This window comes from Hyperolius riggenbachi, chromosome 5 (assembly GCF_040937935.1).
Source record: "Hyperolius riggenbachi isolate aHypRig1 chromosome 5, aHypRig1.pri, whole genome shotgun sequence".
In the NCBI taxonomy this organism is placed as follows: Eukaryota; Metazoa; Chordata; class Amphibia; order Anura; family Hyperoliidae; genus Hyperolius; species Hyperolius riggenbachi.
This window is the reverse complement of record NC_090650.1, coordinates 207,132,456-207,159,507: the sequence shown is the minus strand read 5'-3', so window position 1 is coordinate 207,159,507 and position 27,052 is coordinate 207,132,456. Positions and strand designations below refer to the sequence as shown.

General features: G+C 48.3%; 1 protein-coding gene across 1 annotated transcript in view; it reads left to right on the top strand.

Moving 5' to 3' along the window:
• The first annotated feature begins 424 nt into the window (after positions 1-424).
• Positions 425-27,052, top strand: part of LOC137518578 (NFX1-type zinc finger-containing protein 1-like) — a 338,789-nt gene continuing 312,161 nt past the window's right edge. The window contains exon 1 of the mRNA XM_068236642.1: positions 425-509. The gene's annotated coding sequence lies outside the window, so the exon portion shown is untranslated. The remainder of the gene's footprint in view (positions 510-27,052) is intronic.

The following is a 27,052-nucleotide window of genomic DNA, read 5'->3' as shown; positions in this document are numbered from 1 at the left end:
TTCCTTTCATTTTTCTTTTTTCTTCTGGCACTCACAAGAACAGGCAGTGAATGAAACATTCCCAGCAAATTCACAGACAGCAATAGCATGCCATCTCCAATCTAGAAACAAATGTTATTTCTGCCTGCATTGGGAATGCCTCAACAACTTGGACAAGGAAACCTGACAGTTTTGTTCTCCTGCACGGAGAGCTTCTGGAAGTTGCACTGTGTTCTATGGAAAGGATGCTAGACGATGTTTTTATTTACTCTCAGCACATGGATATAAAATGAAACCTACACCCTCGGATTATAATGTTCACATTGGGAAATTGAAACTAACGGGAGGAGTTTTGATGTTTCCAAGGTGAAATGAAACTGCAACTTGCTGTATAAGAGAGAGGGGAGGAGGAGGAGCTACCAGCATCAGTTCGCTGTGCAGAGTTTTAGCTGCGTACCAGGAACAAGCGATGCTGGCTCCACAACTGCATACAATATAAACGTCCATGGGCTCGGAGGAACACAGAGAAGGTAAGGACAGCTGAAATTATTGAAGCTGAACACCAGACGTGTGATTGTGATTTATCTAAATGCTGAGTCATAATTAACTTTCAGCAAAATGATCATTTTCATTTTTCAAGTATGAATGAGTGTAGTGATCATTGGATAACGCACTTTGCATTACCTTTAGCAAAGACATTAGACTACACTACAACTATATTTCCCAAATGTCTCTGTTTCAGAGAGACATTTTTTTTAACCAAATCAAAATTTATTTATTGTAATGCTTTTGTGTGACTTTATTCCCACTTATTCAATTAAAGTATTTGTTTCAAAATACTAACATCAAGGGAATTCCATGACAATAGAAAGAGCGAATGTGGTTTCAACAATATAAAAACATCATCTGTACCTAAAGTAATCCATCCTGGTATGTGTGACTATGGGTGTGGCAGGGTCATGGCTGAATGTTTGGCATCCAGGGGTATTGCCTTAGGACTGTTAAACATTACAATTTGCCCCCCCCCCCCCCCCCAAAAAAAAATTGCCAAAAAATTGCAGCTAGTGATTTGTCAGCAATTTTTCACGATTGCTCCTTAGCGATGCTACATGCAGTGATTATGTGATCACAATCACAATGCTGCTATGTGAATGCTCCCAAAGGGAGACACTTCATTAGCAATTTGCCGATTGGCAATGGCAACGCAATAGCCCCCCCAGTGTGAATTGTGAAACAACTCTTAAAAATGTCTTTCCTTATCTCAAAAGGTATGTTAAAGACCATCTAGGATGTAATGTATTATACATTAAATTTAGACCTCAAGCTAACTTAAGTTGGAATTGGTCAGTGCACGGGTAAGCAACTCACCCGCTTGCCAGTAAATCGGAATTATTGTTAAACTCCACCCCCCCCCCACCCCATTGGTAAAACGCTGTGGAGGTTTTTGCCCAAAGTGTTTACGAAACTCTGTGGCCATTTCAATCCCCACATCTGTTACCCAGCCACCAGCTTGGCAGCTGCATATTGAGCAGGGGGATTTTAGGCAGGTGAGTTACTTACCCGTGCAGTCGCTATTTCTAGCATTAAGTTTAAATGGTGGTCTTTAAATTACATCCCTTTTGTAATAATCTTGTAGTTGGGTGTTAATAAAATGTTAAAGGAAATCCACTTTAGGTGGGCATCAATGGTGCAATCCCACGATTTTCCGATCGCCATGGTAATTGATTGGAAATGATTGGTCGAGCCTGATTACATGGGTGCTCGCATGCGCCCGTGCATGTGCAGAAGTTGCCAACCCATCGGGGGTTGGTAATCTTTAGAGAAAGCCAGCGGGACACCTGAGAGGACCCAAATGACGTCTAGGGCTGTAACAAGCCCCAGGTAAGTAAAAGGAAATGTTATATTTCGCCTCGGAAGTTCTTTAATCGGCACAACAGTAGCCAGTGATTTTCAATAAGGAACCACATGCGTTGTGCAAAAAAGGTTGTAACTTTTTTTTTAAGATACAAAACTGATACTCACTTAAGGAGAGGGAAGGCTCTGGGTCCTATATAGAGCCTTCCCGTTCTCCTCACGGGAACCACGTTCCAGTGCTGGATCCCTGGTTCAAAACTTTGGAAGTCTTCGGGAGCGCATGTACTGCGCACATGCTAGTGCATGAGAGGGCGCTCACGCATGTGCAGTGCAGAGGTCCGAGTGCTTATGAAGACTCCTAAAACCCACCAGACGTGAAAGAGAGCAGTCTACGACCCATGAGTCGTAGACTGCTAACGGGGGAGTCTGCGGGGGGAACGCGGGGACAGTGACGAGACCGAGAAGGATCTATAGGACCCCGAGCCTTCCCTCTCCTTAAGTGGGTATCTGTATTTTATTTTTATTTTCACTTCAGATTCTCTTTAAACACTTTACATAATCACAAATGGTTGCTCAAATCACAGTAGGCCCATAGTAAACCATGCAACTTTGCATTGCGTCAAAATGCCTATGATTCCCCAAATGTGATCTCTTTCCTCACAGATCCATGTTTTTTTATGGACTATTTTACAAATATGTTCTGTGGTTCTTTTTGCTGTGGTAACTGCAACTGTGTATACATTTTTCTGTGCAGCAGCATGCTTATGTACCAGACTGTGATGAAATGTGCAATGGAGTAAACAAAATACATTATTTTTCATTTGTAAGGGCTGGTTCATCTGCCCGGCTTTCTGTGGCATCACATTTGGTGGCGTTGCGGCTGCACCGCGTTCGGCTTTCAGCAGCCTTCACGTAGCTTTCGGATGCGGTCGGCATTTTTCCTCCCCTAGGGGAACATTACCCCGTGGCGGTTAACTACCCCAGGACGCAATAGGACGCCGCGTTCGCGTAAACGCCGGTAAAAGCCTGGTACAAATGCTCCCATTCACTTGAATGGGAACGTTTAATGCCAAGTCCTGAACGCTGGCGCCACTCAGCAGACACCCATCTGAATCAGCCCTAAGATATTACATATCAGGTCATAATCATCTGGTCCTTAACTGGTTCTAAAATTACTTACTGTAAATCTAACTTCAGGTGTAAAACAACACATGAAGCCAAATGGAGAAGAATATATAAATCATTGATGATAGGGCAATACTGTATCTTGCACACTAGCAGGAATCACCTTTAGCAGCAAAAACTTGAAGTGATTATTTTCTACACAACTTAGGCTTCTTGCACACTGCAAGTGATTCCGATTCAGATTCCGCTTTTTAATCAGTTTTTACATCAGATTCCGATTCCGATTTGCAGTTTGCTCCCTGCACACTGCAAATCGGAATCTGAATCGGATGTAAAAACTGATTAAAAAGCGGAATCTTAATCGGAATCACTTGCAGTGTGCAAGAGGCCTTAATCTGTCTCTCACATCATTGTGGAAGCCCAGTCTTCTTTACAGTATTGCTTCTGGTTATTGAGGTCTCTGTTGAGGTCATCCACATCAGCATTTCAACAAGGTTAACCAGCTGAGCGGTCTGGACGAGCTCAGCTCGTCCAGTACCGCCGGAGCCTGCCGCTCAGGCCCTGCTGGGCCGATTTGGCTCAAATAAAAAGCAGCACACGCAGCCGGCACTTTGCCAGCCGTGTGTGCTGCCTGATCGCCGCTGCAGTGCGGCGATCCGCCGCATGCAGCGGCGAAAGAGGGTCCCCCCAGCCGCCTGAGCCCAGCGTAGCCGGAACAAAAAGTTCCGGACAGCGCTAAGGGCTGGATCGGAGGCGGCTGACATTAGGACGTCGGCTGACGTCCATGACGTCACTCCGCTCGTCGCCATGGCGACGAGGTAAGCGAAACACGGAAGGCCGCTCATTGCGGCCTTCCGTGTTATTTCTGGCCGCCGGAGGCGATCAGAAGATCGCCTCCGGAGCGCCCTCTAGTGGGCTTTCATGCAGCCAACTTTCAGTTGGCTGCATGAAATAGTTTTTTTTTATAAAAAAAAACCCCTCCCGCAGCCTCCCTGGCGATCTTAATAGAACGCCAGGGTGGTTAAATTCTGGGCGTTGGACCACTGCAATACCTTGATTGGTTTCTTTCATTTTACTTTTGTAGATTTGCTGATGTGCTTGAAATCAATGGGATTGATTCACAAAACCAACGCATGGGAATTGTACCTGTATTCATGCCATCAGCGTAACCCTGTTTGTGCATTACAGTTTTACTGACGGTTTGCAAATCAACCCTATTGTTCTGTTGCATTATTCAGTTTTCTAAGCTTTAGCCATTGCTCAAATAAACTCGCATTTGTTGGCCGGATTTCAGTAAAGGCTTCCATAGTTACTTGTGTATGCCAACTGTCTTCCTTCTCCTTGATTAACCCACGTCTGCTCTGCTCCTTGCTTCTCCTCTCATCATCATGGTCATGGGGAGGGGCGGAGAGCAGACCAGAAGCAAGAGAGTAGAGAAGGACAGTGCAGGCATGCAGAGGTAACCATGGAACAGCACTGCTCTGCTCATTGTGGGGTAGGACTTTACTCACGTAATCCTACTTAACGCAGTTTATTGCATACACCCCAATGAGAGATGTTACCCCAATAAAATTAGCCTACGATGGGTAGGGTAGGAGGGAACCTATGGGTCCTGAGGGTTACTGAAGCCACAGAGAGCAGCAAGAATATATACACATAACCAAATGCCCATAAAGCAGCAAAATACCACCAATTACAACACACCAGTCAGCTGAGCAGCATATTAAAGAGGACCTGTGCCCATAGCCACCATTTAATCTAGACATTTTGCCGTGGGAAACAGCATAAAAGCAGATGCTTGACTATAGGGGTAGAAACCCCTGCAGCTTTGTACTTTCCCTCCTTCCAATACCCCTCCAGAGGAAGTGTTGTTGAGGCAACACCTGTTATCGGTGGGGGAGTCCTGGCGGTTGCACCTCCTGGTGGAAGATAGACATCCTGGTCACGGGCTGGAGGGGGATGTTAGAAGGGGAAGTTTATCAAGTGTTAGGCTGGGAGGCCCCATCATTTGTAGGTATGCCCCTGTATAACAGTTAGGTATTAAGCCTTTAAAGGTTTTGGAAAGCGGCCTTATAGTTGAATTTCTATCATTATAAAAAATTACTCCCTGTTTTTTTTTTTCTTTTATGTGAACTACTGATTGGTAGTTATATAATTTCTTTTTGGGGGCTAACTTTTCATTCCCTAGTCTTTTTGAAGGCAAAATAAATGTATCCAGTTCCACATGGCTTTCCAACAGGTGCTTGTAACGATCGGTGAAGCACAGAGAGGTCTGATTACCGGTGATCTGCAGTATCTCGGGGAATACAGACGTATACCAGATTATAAGTGATCTGCAGTCTCACCGATAATCCAATATACTAGCTAACCTCTGTTCACCTGAGTAGAGTGTAGTGTTTTGGTGTAACAGTAACAAGCCTCAGCGCAGTCGGAAGTACTGCGCTGATTCCTTCCGCAGATCTGGACTCTCCAAGACGGGGAGGAGTCAGACTGATAGTAGGAAGGTTAGTCTGAAAGTGACACTCAGGAGGAGATGCCACTGACAGGACGGGGAACCGCCTCCAATCGTGAGGTCGGTTCTCGAGGTCGGACAAGCCAGGTCGATACACACGGACAGATAAGGTACAAGATCAGGAGGCAAAAGCAGAGTCAAAGTACAGGCAAGGTTTGGCAACAGGGTATCAGATATATCAAGGTACAAAATCAGGAGACAGAAGCAGGGTCTAGGACGAGCCGGGGTTCGGCAACAGAGTATCAGAGATATCGAGGTACAAGATCAGAGTTCAGGAGGATAGTCGAGACAGGCAAAGGGTCATAACAGATAATCACAATCAAACTAGTACTTTAGCTATCAACAGAATCTAGCTAAGTGTAGGATTACAGTTCCAGCTGGTCCCGGCACACTTGCGGATCTGACTACGGATCTGAGTGCTCCCACGTATGTGATCGCACGCCAAACAAGGAACAAGTGAACAGCCAGCAGTATATATACTCAAGGACCTTTCCAGGACCTCCCTAATTGCTGGACCAATGAAAGTAGTGGAAAATGTCAGCTGACCAGCCTGGTCAGCTGACTACTTCTGGCTGTTATATAAGCTCTGTCTCTGTGCGCGCGCGCGTGTCACTCTGAATCCTGGTGGACTACCAGTCCCAGCCACACCAGAACTGTCTTGCAATGTATCTTGAGCACCACGTGTGGGGGCCGCTTCCAATGCGGATTCCGCCGTTTTCAATGCGGATTCCGCCGTTCCCAATGCGGATTCCGCCGCTCTGCCTAAGCGGCATGCGGCGGTTTTTCCGCGTTGTGACGCCCTGCTGGACGCGGAAACAGCCGCCTCACCTTGAGAGACGGCGGCTTTTCCGCATTTCTTTACAGTACCCCCCCCCCCCCCCCCCGAGGAGTGGACTCCGGACAGCTCCTACCAGGTTTCTCGGGATGTAAGGCATGAAACTCCCTCCTTAAGTCGTCTGCATGCATGCGTGTCCCCGGTACCCATTGCCTCTCCTCAATGCCGTACCCTTTCCAATGTATGAGGTACTGTACCGAGTTTTGTACCGTGCGTGAATCTAAAATCTTCTCCACCTCATATTCGGGTTGGGCATCTACCAACACAGGAGGAGGAGGAGTAGGACCCACCTGGACTGCTGGTTTAAGAAGGGACACGTGGAAGGACCTTACCCCCGCATGCTGGTGGGGAGATCAACGGTATAAGTAACATTGTTGATCTTCCTGGCTACCGGGAATGGACCCACAAACCTGGGACCTAGCTTGTCAGAAGGTTGTCTCAGGGTCAAGTGACGTGTGGACACCCAGACCAAGTCTCCAGGTTGGAACCTCCACTCCAATGACCGTCTTTTGTCAGCTTGACCCTTCTGACTCAAAAAAGCCTTTTCCAGGTTACTCGTTACTGTTCCCCAAAGGTCCTTAAGTGACCTTTGCCAGGTCTCCAGGGCTGGGAATGGAGTGGAGGCTACTGGCAATGGGGAAAATTTGGGTGATCTCCCCATCACTACTGGAAAAGGAGAAAATCCGGAGGACGAGTTTTTCAAATTATTTTGCGCAAATTCTGCGAAGGGCAAGAATCTAACCCAATCGTCTTGCGCCTCAGCAACGTAACACCTCAAAAACTGTTCTAATCACTGGTTTATCCTCTCCATCTGGCCATTTGTCTGTGGATGGTAGCCTGATGAAAATGACAGCTTTATGCCTATGAGCTGGCAAAAAGCCTTCCAAAATCGTGAAACAAATTGGACTCCCCTGTCTGAGACTATGTTTTCAGGAATGCTGTGTAATCGGAAAATATGAGTTATGAATAACTCGGCCAATTCCAGAGCTGAGGGGAGTCCTTTCAATGGCACGAAATGGGCCATTTTGCTAAAACGGTCGACTACCACCCAAATGACCGCCATGCCCTCAGATCTGGGAAGCTCCCCTACAAAATCCATGGACAGGTGAGTCCATGGTTCACTCGGGGTGGGCAAAGGCTGCAGGGTACCGATAGGTGCCAGCCGGGAGGGTTCACTCTTGGCACAAATCGCACATTCCCTCACGTACTCCTTGCAATCCGCTGCCAAGGACGGCCACCAGGCGCATCTGGCTACCAAATCCTGTGTTCTAGATGCCCCAGGATGCCCAGCATTCTTATGCGCATGGAACATCTCTAGAACCTGAAGACGAAATGGCAGAGGAATGAACAGCACCCCTGCGGGCTTCCCTTCCGGGATGTCTTGTTGAAAGGGAATCAAAGTCTCCTTCCAATCCTCCCAAGTCTCTGTTGCGGCCAGTACCAAGCTCTGGGGAATAATGGTCTCTGGAACGGAGGGCTGTGCTGTCTCTGACTCGAAGCATCTGGATAAAGCATCCGCCTTGACATTTTTGCTACCTGGGGTGTACGTAATAATGAAAGAGAACCTAGAGAAAAGCAACGACCATCGAGCCTGACGGGGGCTCAACCTCTTAGCCCACTCGATGTACTCTAAGTTCTTGTGGTCAGTGTAGACCGTGACCGTATGCTCAGCTCCCTCTAACCAATGTCGCCATTCCTTGAAAGCCAGTTTAATGGCTAGGAGCTCTCTGTTGCCAATATCGTAGTTCTTCTCCGCAGGAGAGAACCTACGGGAGAAGTAAGCACACGGGTGCATTCTGCCCTGCAAGCCAGATCGCTGAGACAACACAGCCCCCACCCTGACCTCCGAAGCATCCACCTCAACAATAAACGGAAAAGACGTATCCACATGTCTGAGGATGGGTGCTGAACAAAATAGGCCCTTCAGGGTGGAAAAAGCCTGTAACGCCTCAGGAGACCAGTACGTGGTATCTGCCCCTTTCTTGGTGAGACTGGTAAGGGGAGAAATAGTAGTTGGCGACGCCAAGAAACCGCTGAAGAGACTTCAACCCAACCGGCTGAGGCCACTCCAGAACAGCGGAAACCTTGGCAGGATCCATAGACAGGCCTGTGGTGGAAACTATGTACCCCAAGAAAGCGACAGAAGTTACCTCAAATATACACTTTTCAAGCTTTGCGTACAAAGAGTTCTGCCTTAGTTTGTTCAAAACGAACCTCACATGGGTCCTATGTTCAGAGAGGTTGTTGGAGAAGATAAGGATATCGTCTAGGTAGACTAGGACAAATTTCCCCAACACCTCCCTGAAAACCTCGTTGATGAGTTCCTGGAAAACGGCCGGGGCATTACATAGCCCGAAGGGCATCACCAGATACTCATAATGCCCGTCTGGTGTATTAAAGGCCGTTTTCCACTCATCGCCCTTTCTTATGCGTATCAGGTTGTATGCCCCCCGCAAATCCAGCTTAGAAAAGATCTTGGCGTCAGTGATCTGTGTGAATAAATCGTCTATCAGAGGTAGCGGATAGCGATTCTTCACTGTAATCTTGTTAAGACCGCGGTAATCAATGCAGGGCCGCAGGCCTCCGTCTTTCTTTTTTACAAAAAAGAAGCCTGCCCCGGCAGGCGACCGGGACGGGCGAATAAACCCCTTGGCCAAATTCTCCCTGATGTACTCCTGCATAGCCAATTTTTCGGGCCCCGACAAATTGTACAAATGACCCCGGGGGGGTACACAACCGGAACGGAGATCAATGGGACAGTCAAAAGGGCGATGGGGAGGCAATTTATCGGCTGCTTTGGGACAAAATACATCAGAATATTCAGAATAATGGTCATGTACACCCTCCACCTGGACTCTGGTTTGCCCCAATGTTAACTTCCCCAAACACCGCTGAAAACAATGCGGTGACCAGGTGGTTAACTGACCCGTGGCCCAGTCAATATGCGGTGAATGGATTTGCAACCACGGCATGCCTAGGATGATAGTGGAGGTTGACATATGTAACACAAAAAATTGTAATTGTTCCCCATGCAATACCCCTATGGTGAGCTTCACCACCGGGGTCTGTGACAGCGCACGATTCCGTTGCAGAGGGGAATCGTCCACTGCCGTGACCTGTATGGGGGGTCTCACGGGAGTGAGTGGAAGACCCAACTCCTGAGCGAATTCGAAGTTCATGAAATTGGCCGCTGAGCCAGAGTCAATAAAAGCCTCAGTGGCTACAGATTTATCATCCCATGTAACAGTACAAGGGAGAAGCAATTTTCTTTCTTTAAGGGGTGAAAATTGTGTGCCCAGGGTGTCACCCCCCACTACTTCTAGGCAAACTCGTTTCCCGACCTGTTAGGGCAGTTTCGCACCCTATGCCCTGCTGCTGCACAATACAGGCACAGCTGTTCCGTCATTCTCCGCCTTCGCTCCACCTGGGTCAGTTTCGATCGACCAATCTGCATTGGTTCGGGCGGAGGCAAGGCCGGAGAGGGTGAGACAGGCAGAGAAGGTGCTACTAGAGGTGCAGCGGACGGTGCCGCGTAAGATGTCACCCTGACACGGTGACTGCCCCTAGTCTGCTTCTGATGGCGTAGCCTGCGGTCAACTCGAATGGCCGATGAGATGGCCTCATCGAGTGTTTTGGGCTCGGGTATGGTTAGCATTAGGTCAGAGACCTCCTCCGACAACCCAGACAGGAAGTAATCCATCAGGGCATAGTTGTCGAATCTGGCGGTGACTGACCACCTACGGAATTCTGCCGCATAATCCTCGACCGAGCCTCTGCCTTGCCGCAAAAGTTTGAGCTTCCGCTCAGAAGACGCAGCAAGGTCAGGGTCGTCGTAAATTACGGCCATGGCCTTAAAGAATTCCTCTACCGAGGTCAGAGCTGTATCAGTGGGAGGCAGGTTATATGCCCAGGACTGGGAGTCGCCAGTCAGCAAAGTTCTAATAAAGATGACCCGTTGGGTCTCAGTCCCTGAGGATCGGGGTCTCAACTCGAAATACGATAACACTCTACTCTTAAAATTCCGGAAGTCAGACTTCTGGCCGGAAAATTTATCTGGTACAGGCATACGTATGTCATCACTAGGAGGGGATCGCACCGAATCAACTGACGTCTGAAGGGTTTGCACAGAGCCTGTTAGGGCATCAATCAAAGCTTTGTGCTGGCCCAGTGCTTGATGGATAGTATCCACCGAAGTGGCAAGCACGGTCAGAGGGTCAGCGCGTGCGTCCATCAGTTTATTGGTCTGGCGTTCTGTAACGATCGGTGAAGCACAGAGAGGTCTGATTACCGGTGATCTGCAGTATCACGGGGAATACAGACGTATACCAGATTATAAGTGATCTGCAGTCTCACCGATAATCCAATATACTAGCTAACCTCTGTTCACCTGAGTAGAGTGTAGTGTTTTGGTGTAACAGTAACAAGCCTCAGCGCAGTCGGAAGTACTGCGCTGATTCCTTCCGCAGATCTGGACTCTCCAAGACGGGGAGGAGTCAGACTGATAGTAGGAAGGTTAGTCTGAAAGTGACACTCAGGAGGAGATGCCACTGACAGGATGGGGAACCGCCTCCAATCGTGAGGTCGGTTCTCGAGGTCGGACAAGCCAGGTCGATACACACGGACAGATAAGGTACAAGATCAGGAGGCAAAAGCAGAGTCAAAGTACAGGCAAGGTTTGGCAACAGGGTATCAGATATATCAAGGTACAAAATCAGGAGATAGAAGCAGGGTCTAGCCGGGGTTCGGCAACAGAGTATCAGAGATATCGAGGTACAAGATCAGAGTTCAGGAGGATAGTCGAGACAGGCAAAGGGTCATAACAGATAATCACAATCAAACTAGTACTTTAGCTATCAACAGAATCTAGCTAAGTGTAGGATTACAGCTCCAGCTGGTCCCGGCACACTTGCGGATCTGACTACGGATCTGAGTGCTCCCACGTATGTGATCGCACGCCAGACAAGGAACAAGTGAACAGCCAGCAGTATATATACTCAAGGACCTTTCCAGGACCTCCCTAATTGCTGGACCAATGAAAGTAGTGGAAAATGTCAGCTGACCAGCCTGGTCAGCTGACTACTTCTGGCTGTTATATAAGCTCTGTCTCTGTGCGCGCGCGCGTGTCACTCTGAATCCTGGTGGACTATCAGTCCCAGCCACACCAGAACTGTCTTGCAATGTATCTTGAGCACCACGTGTGGGGGCCGCTTCCAATGCGGATTCCGCCGTTTTCAATGCGGATTCTGCCGTTCCCAATGCGGATTCCGCCGCTCTGCCTAAGCGGCATGCGGCGGTTTTTCCGCGTTGTGACACCCTGCTGGACGCGGAAACAGCCGCCTCACCTTGAGAGACGGCGGCTTTTCCGCGTTTCCTTACAGTGCTCCTTTAGATGTGGAATTGACCTGTAGGTACTGTAGGTTCTGACTAAAACAGAGCGGTCTATGACTACCTGTGAGTTATATTTTCCTGATCCGACAGTGATGAGTTAATACTTGCTAATATGACATGCAAGGAATTTGTGAAGTGTTTTAAAGCACCTTTTACTTTACACTTCATTTTTGTAGGCACTAATCTGCTAATCTGATACTGTAGCTGTCTGTGATATGTGGCTACCAAATGCATCACTAGGAGTAAAGATCTGGGTTTAGTGCCCTGGATTTATAATGAGGTGCTTCGCATGTCGGCCCCCAAACCCCCCTACAATGCTTGTACATGCTCTAATTTTTTTTCTGTCTTGACCCCTGTAACACTCTACTCTGCGGCCTATTGAAAAACAGATTGGCGAGGCGCAGTCCTTACTGAACTCTGCTGCTTGTTTTATCCACCTCTTCTCCCACTCCTTTGATGCCACCCCTTTCTTCCACTCCCTTCATTGACTGCCAGTTACCCAAAGGATTCAGATCAAACTACTAATACTATTATACTAAGCTCTACATAAGCTGTCCCCCAAAAAATAAATTTCTGTATTTGTTTGTTTATTCTTCACCGTCTTCACCTTCTTCTTTTTCTTCTCTCCATCTTTTCTTCACCGTCTTCTTTTTCTTTTTCACCATCTTCTTTCTCACCATCATCCTCACCATCTTCTTCTTCACCACCTGGATCTTCTTCTTCTTCTTCACCTGGTTCTTCTTCTCCTTCATCTGGTTCATCTTCACTTGGTTTTTCATCTTCTTTTTCACTTGGTTCTTCTTCTTCTTCACCTGGTTCTTCTTCTTTACCTGGTTCTCCTTCTTCTTCACCTGGTTCTTCTTCTGGTTATCCTTCTTCACCTGGTTCTTCTTCTTCTTCACCTGGTTCTTCTTCTTCTGGTTATCTTTCTTCGCCTGGTTCTTCTTCTTCAACTGGTTCTTCTTCTTCAGCTGGTGGTTCTTCTTCTTCTTCACCTGGTTCTTCTTCTTCACCTGGTTCTTCTTCTTCACCTGGTTCTTCTTTTTCTTCACCTGGTTCTTTTTCTTCACCTGGTTCTTCTTCTTCTCCATCTTCTTCATGTTTTTGTTCTTATTCTTCCTCTGGTACCCAACTTCATTTTTTTTTCCTTTACAATTTTTTTAAAACTGTTTCTTGAACAGCATAGCTAAATTTGTGGCATTATAGCTAGTGGTGCATGGCAGCAGCCAGCAGCACCTTATTCTGTGGACCCTGGCGGTGGGAGCACAGGCAGCAGGAGTTTAAAGCAGCAGGAGGAGGAGGAGGAAGAGTGAGTGACCGGTGGCAGCAGGCAATGTATCAGGCCATGGCACCTAGTGTTGGTACCACGGCTGTAAATATAACACCGATAAAACAGGAGGTTCCAGACAGCAGACGTGAAGCCCACATTGTGTCCTATACACAACTGGGACAGCACAGTTTTCAACCCAGACCCCTTAGATTTTTTTTTACAACAAAATGTAGCTATTGTAGTGGAGTAATAGCAAGTGGCGCATAACTCTGTGGACCCTGGCGGTGGGAGCACAGACAGCAGGAGGTTAAAGTAGGTGCAGCAGCTGGAGGAAGAGAGTAACATGTGACAGCAGGCACGGTAACAGGCCATGGCACCTAGCGGCGTTACCACAGCACAAACTAAAATAAACAACCATGAGGCTCCAGGAAGTGGTCGTACACTGGGTTCTCCCCACAACTCGGATAGCACAGTTTGTATACCAGACACCTCAAACATTTTTTTTTTACACAAGAACAGTACTAGTAGCTATTTTGAGGGTGTGTAAAATAGCTAGTGGCAGCAGCGCACATAACGGAGTGGACCCTGGTGGTGGTGGGAACACAGACAGCAGGCGGTTTAATGCAGCAGCAGAAGGACATACATGGCGGCAGGCAGCCTAGGCCATGGCACCTAGCAGTGATACCGCAGCATCTAAAGAAAAGCCAGGCCAAATTAGCAGGGGACTGAAGGTTGATGTTGTCAAACAATAATTCCCAGGCACCTCATGTCCTCCTCTCGCCGACAACAGGGGCCTGGAACGTGCCTTCAATCCAGGCCTGGTTGATCTTCAAAAATGTGAGTCTGTCCACAGACTCTGTGGACAGACGAGAGCGCTTCTCCGTGACCACGCCACCGGCCGCACTGAAGCACCTCTCGGACAGCACGCTGGAAGGGGGGCTCACTCAAGATCTCCAAGCGCTCGACTCAGTACACCAAGGGATCCACAGGGTTGTTGGTGTCAAGCCCGCTGAAGGACCCCATGTAGTCGGCCACCATCCGGGTCAGGCGCTGGCTGTGACTTTGAGAGGAGGATGCTGCTGCACGCACCTCCTCTCTCTGCAGCTCTACCATCGTGTAGAGTGCCTTAGTCAAATACAGCAGGTTTCCTGGGCGCCTGATGCTGCTGCTGCCCGCAGGCACCGGCTGCTGTGCTGGCTAGACAGGGACAGAGGGGGTGGAAGGCTGAGGGAAGGCTTCCTCCAATCACCGAACAAGGATCCGCTGCAACTCCCTTGCTTGGTGCTCAGGCAGGAACTGACCCACCTTCCCCTTCAGCCGTGGGTCCAGGATCCTGATCCTGATGCAGGCATCCTCCCGAGCTTGCATCTCCTTAACCCTGGGGTCCTGGCGAGGCACCGCAGCATGTGCGCTGCCATGGATAACCCTAGGGTCCTCCGCAGAAGTGGACTGCGCAGGCGGCTGCTGTTCCAGCTGGATCAGGGCCTCCTCTCCCACATCCATCAGATCACACAGGGCCCCGTCCAGCAGACAAACGAAGGGCACCCACTGGTAGAGGGATGCCCGTTCCTCGCTCACCAGGTTGGTTCCCTGCAGGAAGGGAGCCAACACCAAGCAGACCTGCTGCATCTGCCCCCACTGTGCGTTGGAGATGAGATGGAGTTTGGTGGTGCCGGCGACAGTGGCCTCAACGATGTAGCGGTGGACAGCCCTCCTCTGCTCAACCAGCTGCTCCAACATCGCCAGGGTAGAATTCCAGCGAGTTGGCACATCCATGACAAGCCGGTGTCGTGGCAGGCCCTCTTGCTGCTGCAGGTCAGCCAGTTTTGCTGCGGCACCAGCTGAGCGGCGGAAACTGCGAACAATTTTCCGAGCCGCTTCCAAAACATTGTCCATCCCCCGGTAGGTGCGCAGGAACTTCTGCACCACCAGGGCTAAGCAAGGGACGTGGGTCACGTGTCCCCTGGTGATGGCAGCCAGTAGGTTGGCTGCATTGTCGGACACCACTAATACGACTTTGAGGCCTCTGGGGGCCAGCCATGTCTTCTCCTGCTCCCTGAGGTTGAGAAGGACGTTGGCTGCTCTCGGTTTGGTCTTCCAAAGGCTGACCATCTCAAGCAGCGCTTGGCAGTGGCGGGCCTTCACGCTGCTGCTGAGGCGGGGTCATTTGGCGGCGGGAGCTGCTGCTTCTCCCCTGACCCCGCGTGGTGGCACCACATAGTGGGCTACTGGTGTTGATGCACCGAGGATGGACCTGCTGCTGCTGCTTCCTCGCTGGCGCTTTCCACCAGGCTCACCCAGTGAGCCGTGAAGGATAGGTAGCGGTCTGTCCCGAATCGGCTGCTCTAGGAATCCATGGTGACATGGATCCGCTCACTCACGGCGTGATCAAGTAAGCGGCACACATTCGCCATAGCAATTCTATGCAGTGCTGGGATTGCCGTGCGGGAGAAGTAGTGGCGGCTGGGAACTTACCACTCCCGGATCCCAAACTGCAGGAGCGCTCTCATGTCACTCCCCTCCTGCACAAAGGAGTACGGCAGGAGCTGGGAGCACATGGCCCGGGCAAGTATCCCGTTCAGCACCTGGATGCGCCTGTTGGTGGGAGGCAGAACCTTGGCCACACCGGGGAACGATTCGCTGAGTAGGGTCTGGCGGTGTTTGCCTGCACGGGAAGAAGAGGAGGCAGCTGTGAAGGTTGCGGATGAGGCCACTGAGGACGGGCTGCCCAGGGGGAGAGCAGTGCCTTACTGCACTCCTGCTGCTGATGGTGAATAAACAGGAGGATGGGATGCTGCTGCTGAAGGCTGTCCAGTGGCTGTCTTGCCTGCGCCACTGCCTGCTCCACTGTCCCTCAGCCTCAGAAACTCCTGGTAGTCGTGAAAATGCCTGGTTTCCAAGTGGGTCTGCAGGCACGAGGTAACCAACTTGTGCAGATCACGACCTCTGCTCAGGCTGGCACCGCAACTGTGGCAAATGGCACGGGTCTCATCGCCATCGCACACAGTGAAGTACCGCCACACTGGGGATTTGAACTTGCTGAGGAGTTTTTTTGCCTTTGGAGAGCTGTTTTTTCCCCCTTTGCTTGGAGGAGGTTTGGTGCGGGTGGTGGTAGCGGCTGAAGCAGCAGGCTGTGGCTCCTGCCTTCCACCTTCTGTGCCGGCCACCATGCTGCTGCCGCACCTCTGTGACAAAGACGCCTCCTCCTCCGATGACGAGCTGCCTTCACCCAACTGTGGTGGTGGCACATAGGGACGGTCCAGCACCTCATCATCATCATCATCATCCCCAAACATCTCCTCTGAGCCCCCAACCAACTCTTCTGCCCCAACATCCCCTGCATCAGGCCCCTCTTCCTCCTCATGAAACTCATCCACCTCAAACTCCTCCTCCTCCTTGCATGTCCCCATCATCTCCTCCTCAAACTCGGCAACAACATCCCTCAAAGCGCTCGCGGTCCCTGGCTTAAAGAGCAAGCTCAGTGAGGGCAGTCTGGTCCCTGGGGTCGACGTGACCTCAAGCAGTGGTGGAGGGCAGCTGCTGCTGCGGACCGGATTGCTGATGGTGGCACTGGTCTCGCTGGTGCTGGAGGTCTGGCTGGAAACTGTGGCTTGCTGCTCCGCCATCATTTCCACAATAGCCTGTGCCTGACTCTCCGCAATGGGCCTGGGACGACGACCCATGGCAAAGATGGGCGCAACACTCTGCTGCTGCGCCTCTGCTCCCTCCTCCACAACTCTGCGGTCAGTGGCTGGCGGCGGACCAGTCACAGACCTGCTGGTGCTGGCAGTGGCTGCAGCAATGGTGCTGCCTCTGCCAGTCATTGTACAATATACAAATACAAGAAGAACAAAAACAATATATATATATATATATATATATATATATATATATATATATATATACACACAGGTCCTTCTCAAAAAATTTGCATATTGTGATAAAGTTCATTATTTCTGTAATGTACTGATAAACATTAGACTTTCATATATTTTAGATTCATTACACACAACTGAAGTAGTTCAAGCCTTTTATTGTTTTAATATTGATTTTGGCATACAGCTCATGAAAACCCAAAATTCCTATCTCAAAAAATTAGCATATCATGAAAAGGTTCTCTAAACGAGCTATTAACCTAATCATCTGAATCAACTAATTAACTCTAAACACCTGCAAAAGATTCCTGAAGCTTTTAAAAACTCCCAGCCTGGCTCATTACTCAAAACCACAATTATGGGTAAGACTGCCGACCTGACTGCTGTCATTGCCATCATTGACACCCTCAAGCAAGAGGGTAAGACACAGAAATAAATTTCTGAACGAATAGGCTGTTCCCAGAGTTCTGTATCAAGGCACCTCAGTGGGAAGTCTGTGGTAAGGAAAAAGTGTGGCAGAAAACACTGCACAACGAGAAGAGGTGACCGGACCCTGAGGAAGATTGTGGAGAAGGACCGATTCCAGATCTTGGGGGACCTGCGGAAGCAGTGGACTGAGTCTGGAGTAGAAACATCCAGAGCCACCATGTACAGGCGTGTGCAGGAAATGGGGTACAGGTGCCGCGTTCCCCAGGTCAAGCCACTTTTGAACCAGAAACAGCGGCAGAAGCAGAAGCGCCTGACCTTGGCTACAGAGAAGCAGCACTGGACTGTTGCTCAGTGGTCCAAAGTACTTTTTTTTTTCGGATGAAAGCAACTTTTGCATGTCATTCGGAAAGATGCCAGAGTCTGGAGAAAGACTGGGGAGAGGGAAATACCAAAATGCCTGAAGTCCAGTGTCAAGTACCCACAGTCAGTGATGGTCTGGGGTGTCATGTCAGCTGCTGGTGTTGGTCCACTGTGTTTTATCAAGGGAAGGATCAATGCAGCTACCTATCAGGAGATTTTGGAGCACTTCATGCTTCCATCTGCTGAAAAGCTTTATGGAGATGAAGATTTCATTTTTCAGCACGACCTGGCACCTGCTCACAGTGCCAAAACCACTGGGAAATTGTTTACTGACCATGGTATTACTGTGCTCAATTGGCCTGCCAACTCTCCTGCCCTGAACTATAGAGAATCTGTGGGATATTGTGAAGAGAAAGTTGAGACGCAAGACCCAACACTCTGGATGAGCTTAAAGGAATACTATCGATTGAAAACGACCTTTTTTTTTAAATACTCTACATTAGTGTACACATTACCACTAGTGCTAGGGGCACTTTATTTATTCACCCAGGTCTCTCTCTCTCGCTATCCCTGCCTAAAAATTCATTTCTTACACAGCTCATAGTAGTTTGGGTCACCCTGAGCTGCTTGGTTACTCTGTCACACAGCTCACAAATATATTTCACTGTGTCACTCACAGCATGCAGCAGACATGAGGAGAAATAGGCTGATTTGAGGTGGTAGCAGGTAACTAAATGAGCTGGAATATAACTAGCTAAAGAAATAGTCTGTGTTTACACTCAGACTGCCTGCTTGAGGTGATTCACTCCAGGCTGCATCCACTTTACAAGCTGCTGAGAGGGGCAGACCACTGTCTACAATTAGCATTATTAGTATCTTTATCAGTCAAGAGAAGCAAAGATAATAAACACACATTGCTAGAATCTTTAACCCCTTACCACCATATCAATAAGATTCTTTCAGCAAGGTGATAATTAAACTATAAACTGAGGAGTTGATAGCAACTCCCCTTTGCAGACACATGGTCTAGCCCTCTGGGAGCTCAGTATTAGATACATTTTGTATCCAACGCTGACGCCAAAACTGACGGAGGATTTTACAGCTGAGAGGAACAGCTGTGTGAGGAACCAAATTGCTCCTAGTACTTGCTCTAATGTGTGCTACAACATACAGCATTTAAAAATAAATGCATACACCGATAGTATTCCTTTAAGGCTGCTATCGAAGCATCCTGGGCCTCCATAACACCTGAGCAGTGCCACAGGCTGATTGCCTCCATGCCACGCCGCATTGAAGCAGTCATTTCTGCAAAAGGATTCCTGACCAAGTATTTAGTGCATAACTGAACATAATTATTTGAAGGTTGACTTTTTTTGTTTTCAAAACACTTTTCTTTTATTGGTCGGATGAAATATGCTAATTTTTTGAGATAGGAATTTTGGATTTTCATGAGCTGTATGCCAAAATCATCAATATTAAAACAATAAAAGGCTTTAACTACTTCAGTTGTGTGTAATGAATCTAAAATATATGAAAGTCTAATGTTTATCAGTACATTACAGAAAATAATGAACTTTATCACAATATGCTAATTTTTTGAGAAGGACCTGTATATATAAAGGGCGGGAAAGGGTGTAAACTTTAATATAGAGTCTGGGTTGGTGACAAAAAAATGCACTTTTTATTTATTTATTTATTTTTTTTTAAATAATAGTAGTAGTACTATTAGTAGTGTAGTCTACACAGTAGTTGATAACTATTGTGACAGACAGCGACAATAAAAGTCTTTCACACACAATCAACAGAGTCAGGAAGATGCCAGTCACAAATCACAACAGATGCTGGCCTGTAAAGTAACTAATAGTACTGCAGCTGCAGCACTAAATCAACTGACAGACTATCAGTACAAATTAACTAATCTAGTACGTAACACAACTACTAACTATAATCTCTAGTAGTAGAGGAGTCTACAGTAGTCGATAACTAGTGTGACAGACAGTGACAATGAAAGTCTGTCACACACAATCAATAGAGTCAGGCAGATGCCAGTCACAAATCACAACAGATGCTGGCCTGGCCTGTAAAGTAACTAACAGTACTGAAGCTGCGGCACAGACTAGCAGTACAAATTAACTAAACTAGTACGAACACAACTACTAACTTCAATAACTAACCTACCTACAGCTAGTAGGCTAAGGCTACCCTAGGCTAGCAGGCCCTAGCTTGCACACAGACCTAACACTAGCCTAGCACAGTATACAGTATATACACTGACTGAACAATAACAATCAAATCACTAACTAACTATAAATCAATACAATATATGTGTAGAGAATGTGTGAATTAGCAAAAACGCTGGGTTTAACACAAGAAAAGCACTATCTGTTAGGCTGAGTGGCTGAGATGGAGAAAGTCCAGAGACCAGTTGACCCTTCTACTAGGGACAAGATTTTGCCCAGATGCGGGGTCTAAGTGACCACGGGTCTTCGCCAGTAACGACCAGAGGGGGTCGCCCTAGATTTCACAGCCTAGTGCCCACCAGGTCGCAAACTGGGATAGCCTCACTAGTGGTTGAGAGAACTGATACCACAATATGGAGATGATGAGGTAGTCTGGTAGACAGAGTAATCCGGGGTACAGGCCGAGGTCGAGGCAGGCAGCAGACAGAGTAATCAGGGGTACAGGCCGAGGTCGAGGCAGGCAGCAGACAGAGTAATCCGGGGTAAGCAGGGTCAAGCCAAGGGAGTGGAGATCGAGAGGAGTCAAACAAGCCGGGTCGTCAACGGTAAACAGGATCAAGAGCAGGTACTTCCAGAGAAGGCGTTCACACTAGCTGTTAGAACAAACAGCACTGGCCGTTGCCTGGGGGAGGTCTTTTATACCTGAAATTGGCACCAAAACTTCCGCGCCTGCGCATACGTGTCCGCATCCGTATGCGTCCATTTTGACGCGTGCGCGCTCGCGCTCCCGTGCGTCATTTCCGGCGCACACGTGTGACCTTACTTGCGGTCTGCGCTGCGTCCCGCGCATGCGTGTGTGACACACTACGCAACCGTGCACGACCCTGTGCACACCCCTAGCCATAGACAACAATCCATAGCCGGAAGTGCGCGCGCGTGCCGGTACCGAGGGACACTGGGACAACAGAGTAACATGAGTATTACACTTGCTCAGACGAACAGCAGCACTGGAGATGCTCTCAGTACCACAGAGTCACAAGCAAGGACGGGTTCCTAAAGATGAACGCCATCTTATATAGAGGAGGGAAGGGCCAGGCTCCCCTCCTCTTATTAGTTGCTAGGGCCTCGACTAGGGGCCTTCTGATTGGCCGAATGACATCATCCCCTGGATACCGCACGCCTAGCCGAATCCGGATTCGTGATCACAGGTTAACACCCGTGATCACAAATGCTAATCCAGATACCTTTGAATGCAGATTCGGGATCGATACCGATCTTCGAATTTGAGTACGGATTCAGCTTAAACAACCTGGGGTGCTGGCAAGCTCCCCTGCATGCAGTAATCTCCTGATACTGTCCCTTGCAGAACCTCTGCTCCTGTCACGAGACCCTCTTGTCATCCAGCTTGGTCACATACTCTCACTTTCACATCCTCTCCTTCAGCCTGTCCATCATGCTCCAAGTCTGAAAATCTTCAAACGCAACCTTAACCACTTAAAGGGACACTTAAGTAAAAAAAAAAAGAGTTTTACTCACCTGGGGCTTCCAATAGCCCCCTGCAGCTGTCCGGTGCCCTCGCCGTCTCCCTCCGATCCTCCTGGCCCCGCCGGCAGCCACTTCCTGTTTCGGTGACAGGAGCTGACAGGCTGGGGACCCGAGTGATTCTTCGAGTTCCCAGACACATTAGCACCCTCTATAAGGACCACAGTCTTTTCACCCTTTAAGGACCAGAGCCTTTTTTTCCATTCAGACCACTGCAGCTTTAACGGTTTATTGCTCGGTCATACAACCTACTATCTAAATGAATTTTACCTCCTTTTCTTGTCACTAATACAGCTTTCTTTTGGTGCTATTTGATTGCTGCTGCGAGTTTTAGTTTTTATTATATTCATCAAAAAAGACATGAATTTTGTCAAAAAAATGATTTTTTTTTTTACTTTCTGTGATAAAATTTGTCAAATAAAGTAAAATTTCTGTATACATTTTTGTCAAATTTATTGTGCTACATGTCTTTGATAAAAAAGCAAAACTATTCAGTGTATATCAATTGGTTTGGGTAAAAGTTATAGCGTTTACAAACTATGGTGCCAAAAGTGAATTTTCCCATTTTTTATTTATTCATTTAAGTATTTATATAGCGCCAACATATTACGCAGCGCTGTACAGAGTATATATTGTCTCTTCACTAACTGTCCCTCAGAGGGGCTCACAATCTAGTTCCTCCCATAGTCATATGTCTATGCATGTATTGTGTAGTGCATGTATCATAGTCTAGGGCCAATTTAGGGGGAAGCCAATTAACTTATCTGTATGTTTTTGGAATGTGGGAGGAAACTGGAGAGCCCGGAGGAAACCCACGCAGACACGGGGAGAACATACAAACTCCTTGCAGATGTTGACCTTGCTGGGATTCGAACCAGGAACCCGGTGTTGCAAGGCAAGAGTGCTAACCACTATGCCACCGTGCTGCCCCACGGTGGCATTTTGAAGCATCTCTGACTTTTCTGAGCACCTGTCAGGTTTCATGAGGTGCTAAAATTCCAGGATAGTACAAATACCCCCCAAATGACCCCATTCTGGAAAGAAGACATCCCAAAGTATTCACTGAGAACTTTTTTGTCACAAGTTAGCGGAAAATGACACTTTGAGACAAAAAAAAAAGTTTCCCATTTCTGCTAACTTGTGACAAAAAAAATGAAATCTGCCACGGACTCACCATGCCCCTCTCTTTGTCACAAGGAACCCCACAAGTGACCCCATTTTAGAAAGAAGACACCCCAAGGTATTCTGTTAATAGTATGGTGAGTTCATAGAAGATTTTTTTTTTTTGTCACAAGTTAGCGGAAATTGACACTTTGTGAAAAAAAAAAAATACAAATCAATTTCTGCTAGCTTGTGACAAAAAATTAAATCTTCTATGAACTTGTCATACACCTAACGGAATACCTTGGGGTGTCTTTGTAACGATCGGTGTAACACAGAGAGGGTCTGATTACCGGTGAACTGCAGTCTCACCAGGAATACAGAATATACCCGATTATTGGTGATCTGCAGTATCACCGATAATCAGATATATCTACTAACCTCTGGACACCAGGGAGAACAAGAGAGTGTTTATGCAACAGTATACTTTGAGCACTTCTCCAGAAGTGTGTTCCTTCCTATGGCCTAGACTCTCCAGGAGGGAGGGGCTAGGCTGAGGGTAGGAAGGTCAGAGCGTGAGTGACACCCAAGAGGGAGGGTGTCACTAACAGGTCTGGAAACTGCCTCTAACAGTAAGGCCAGTTCTCGAGGTCGGCAAGCCAGGTCGTTAACACACAGACAGATAAAGTACAGAATCAGGATGCAAATACAGAGTCCAGGAACGAGCAGAGTTTAGCAACAGGATATCAGAAATAGCAGGGTAGAAGATCAGAGTTCAGAGGGATCGTCAGACAGGCGGAAGGTCATAACAAATAATACAATGCAATGTTCCTAATGCTAAGGTGTGAACGCCTTGATGTCAACACCTTTGGAAACTATGCTAGAACACAGATACAAACAAGGTCTGAGTGCTACCACGTTGTGATCGCAACGGCAGACAACCAGAGAATGCCCAGCACCCAGTATATATAGTAAGGTGCTCTCCGGCGCCTCCCCTAAGTGCTGGACCAATGGCAAGTGGTGAAATTGTCAGCTGACCAGCCTGGTCAGCTGACCCTTTTCTGGCTGTCATATAAGCTCTGCCTCTCAGCGCGCGCGCGCGCGTCCTTCTGAATCTGTGTGGACTAGCAGTCCCAGCCACACCAGACATGTCTTGCAATGTAATCCCTGATTCAAGCGCGGGGACCGCCGCCCCGCTCTCCAAGGGAGTGGCGGTTTCCCCGCGTCCGGCTGCACTGTCAGTTGCTCTGCTATCTGTGCAATCTGCCGCCTCCAACGCGGAATCCGCCGCTCTGTCCATGCGGCATTGCGGTGGTTTCTCCGCGTTGTGCCGCCATGTTGGACGCGGAAACAGCCGCCTCACTCTGAGCCCTTGCGGCGGCTTTTCCGCGTTTCCTCACAGTACCCCCCGCCCCCGAGGAGTGGACTCCGGACAGCTCCTACCAGGCTTCTCAGGATGCAACGCATGGAACTCCCTTCTCAATTTGTCAGCATGCATGCGACACTCAGGTACCCATGATCTCTCCTCGACACCGTACCCTTTCCAATGAACCAGATATTGTACTGAGTTCTGAACTATGCAAGAGTCTAAAATCTTCTCTACTTCGTACTCAGGTTGGTCATCTATCATCACCGGAGGAGGAGGAGTGGGACCCACATGAACTGCTGGCTTAAGCAGGGACACGTGAAAAGATCTCACGCCACGCATACTGGCAGGGAGGTCAATGGCATAAGTGACATCGTTGATCTTTCTGGTCTCTGGGAATGGACCCACATACCTGGGCCCCAACTTAGCTGAGGGCTGTTTCAAGGTCAAGTGACGTGTGGACACCCAGACTAAATCTCCTGGCAAAAACCTCCACTCCAATGAACGTCTCTTGTCAGCTTGACCTTTTTGACTTTGAAACGCCTTCTCCAAATTATTTTTCACAATCCACCATGTATCTTTAAATGACCTTTGCCAGGCCTCCAGAGCTGGAAACTGAGTGGAGGCGACTGGCAATGGGGAGAATTTAGGCAATTTCCCGGTCACTACCTGGAATGGACAAAATCCTGAAGAGGAACTTTTTAAATTATTGTGCGCAAATTCTGTGAAGGGTAAAAACTTAACCCAATCATTTTGCGCTTCTGCAACGTAACACCTTAAAAACTGTTCCAATGATTGATTGACTCTTTCCGTCTGACCATTGGTCTGTGGGTGGTAGCCCGATGAAAATGACAGTTCCATGCCCATTTGGTGACAGAATGCCCTCCAAAATCTGGAAACAAATTGGACTCCCCTATCTGACACGATGTTTTCCGGAATGCCATGCAATCGGAAAACGTGGATGATGAACAAATCGGCCAATTCCTGGGCCGAGGGGAGTCCTTTCAAGGGCACAAAATGGGCCATTTTACTAAAACGGTCGACTACCACCCAAATGACCGACATGCCCTCAGACTTGGGGAGCTCACCCACAAAATCCATGGACAAGTGGGTCCATGGCTCACTCGGGGTGGGCAAGGACTGCAATTTTCCCACAGATGCCAGTCGGGAGGGCTTACTCCTCGCACATACCGCACACTCTCTAACAAACTCTTTGCAATCGGCTGCTAGAGACGGCCACCAAGCGCATCTGGCTACCAGATCCTGTGTTCTGGAGGCCCCAGGGTGTCCCGCATTCCTGTGTTAAAGGAACATCTGCAAAATCTGAAGGCGAAATGGCAGTGGGATGAACATAACCCCTTTGGGCTTCCCTTCCGGGATGTCCTGCTGAAAAGGACCTAAAGTCTCTGTCCAATCTTCCCAAGTCTCAGTTGTAGCTAGTACCAGTTTCTGGGGGACAATGGTCTCTGGGGGGGAGGGCTGTGCTGTCTCTGGCTCAAAGCATCTAGACAGAGCATCTGCCTTAATGTTTTTGCTCCCTGGGGTGTACGTAATTATGAATCTGAATCTCGAGAAGAACAATGACCATCGAGCCTGACGGGGGCTTAATCTTTTGGCTCCCTCGATGTATTCTAAATTTTTGTGGTCAGTGTAAACTGTAATCGTATGTTCTGCTCCTTCCAACCAATGACGCCATTCTTCAAAGGCCAGTTTGATGGCCAGGAGCTCCCTGTTTCCTATATCGTAGTTTCTCTCTGCCGGAGAGAACCTACGAGAGAAGTAGGCACATGGGTGTAATCTGCCCTGCAACCCTGACCGCTGAGACAGCACAGCCCCTACCCCAACCTCTGAGGTGTCCACCTCAACAATAAAGGGATAGGAATTATCAACGTGTCTCAGGATAGGTGCAGAGCAAAACAAATCTTTCAAAGTGGAGAATGCATGCAAAGCCTCTGGAGGCCAGTGGGTAGTATCTGCCCCTTTCTTAGTGAGACAGGTGAGGGGCGCAATAACAGTGGAGTACCCCTTTATGAACCTTCTATAGTAATTGGCAAAGCCTAAAAATCTCTGAAGAGATTTTAACCCCACTGGTTGAGGCCATTCCAACACAGCGGAAACCTTGGCAGGATCCATGGACAGGCCCGAGGTGGAAATAATGTACCCTAAAAAGGTGACAGATGTTACTTCGAAAATGCATTTCTCCAATTTGGCGTAAAGCATGTTTTGTCTCAGTTTATCCAATACAAACTTGACATGTGTCCTGTGCTCGGAGAGGTTGTTAGAAAAGATAAGTATATCATCCAGGTATACCAACACAAACTTGCCCAATACCTCCCTGAATACCTCATTGATCAATTCCTGAAAGACGGCCGGGGTGTTACACAGCCCGAAGGGCATCACCAGGTACTCGTAATGCCCATCGGGCGTGTTAAAGGCCGTCTTCCATTCATCGCCCTTTCTGATTCGCACCAGGTTGTATGCACCCCGTAAATCCAATTTTGAAAAGATCTTAGCGTCGGTTATCTGTGTAAACAAGTCATCTATCAATGGAAATGGGTAGCGATTCTTTACTGTAATTTTATTCAGGCCCCGGTAATCAATGCAAGGCCGCAGGCCTCCATCTTTTTTCTTAACGAAAAAGAAACCTGCGCCAGCAGGCGACCTGGAAGGGCGAATGAACCCCTTGGCTAAATTTTCACGAATGTATTCCCGCATGGCCACTTTCTCTGGCCCAGACAAATTGTAATGATGACCCCTAGGGGGCATACAACCAGATCGGAGATCGATGGGGCAATCAAATTGGCGATGTGGAGGTAACTTATCTGCAGCCTTGGGACAGAACACATCAGAATACTCGGAGTATTGTACTGGTACCCCCTCCAACTGGATCCTGGTCTGGCCCAATGTCACTCTCCCTAAACACTGCTGAAAACAGCGATCTGACCAACTAGTTAGCTGACCGGTAGCCCAATTAATCTGTGGAGAGTGCAAGTGTAGCCATGGCATGCCGAGGATGACTGTGGAGGTGGTCATGTGTAACACAAAAAACTGTAGTTTCTCTGTATGTAACACCCCTATAGTAACTTCTACCTCTGGTGTCTGGGACAGCGGATGATCACTTTGCAGGGGGGAATCATCTACTGCCGTAACCTAAATGGGTGGTTTTACTGGGGTGAACGGAATATCCAATCTCTTTGCAAATTCAAAATCCATAAAATTAGCTACAGAGCCAGAAT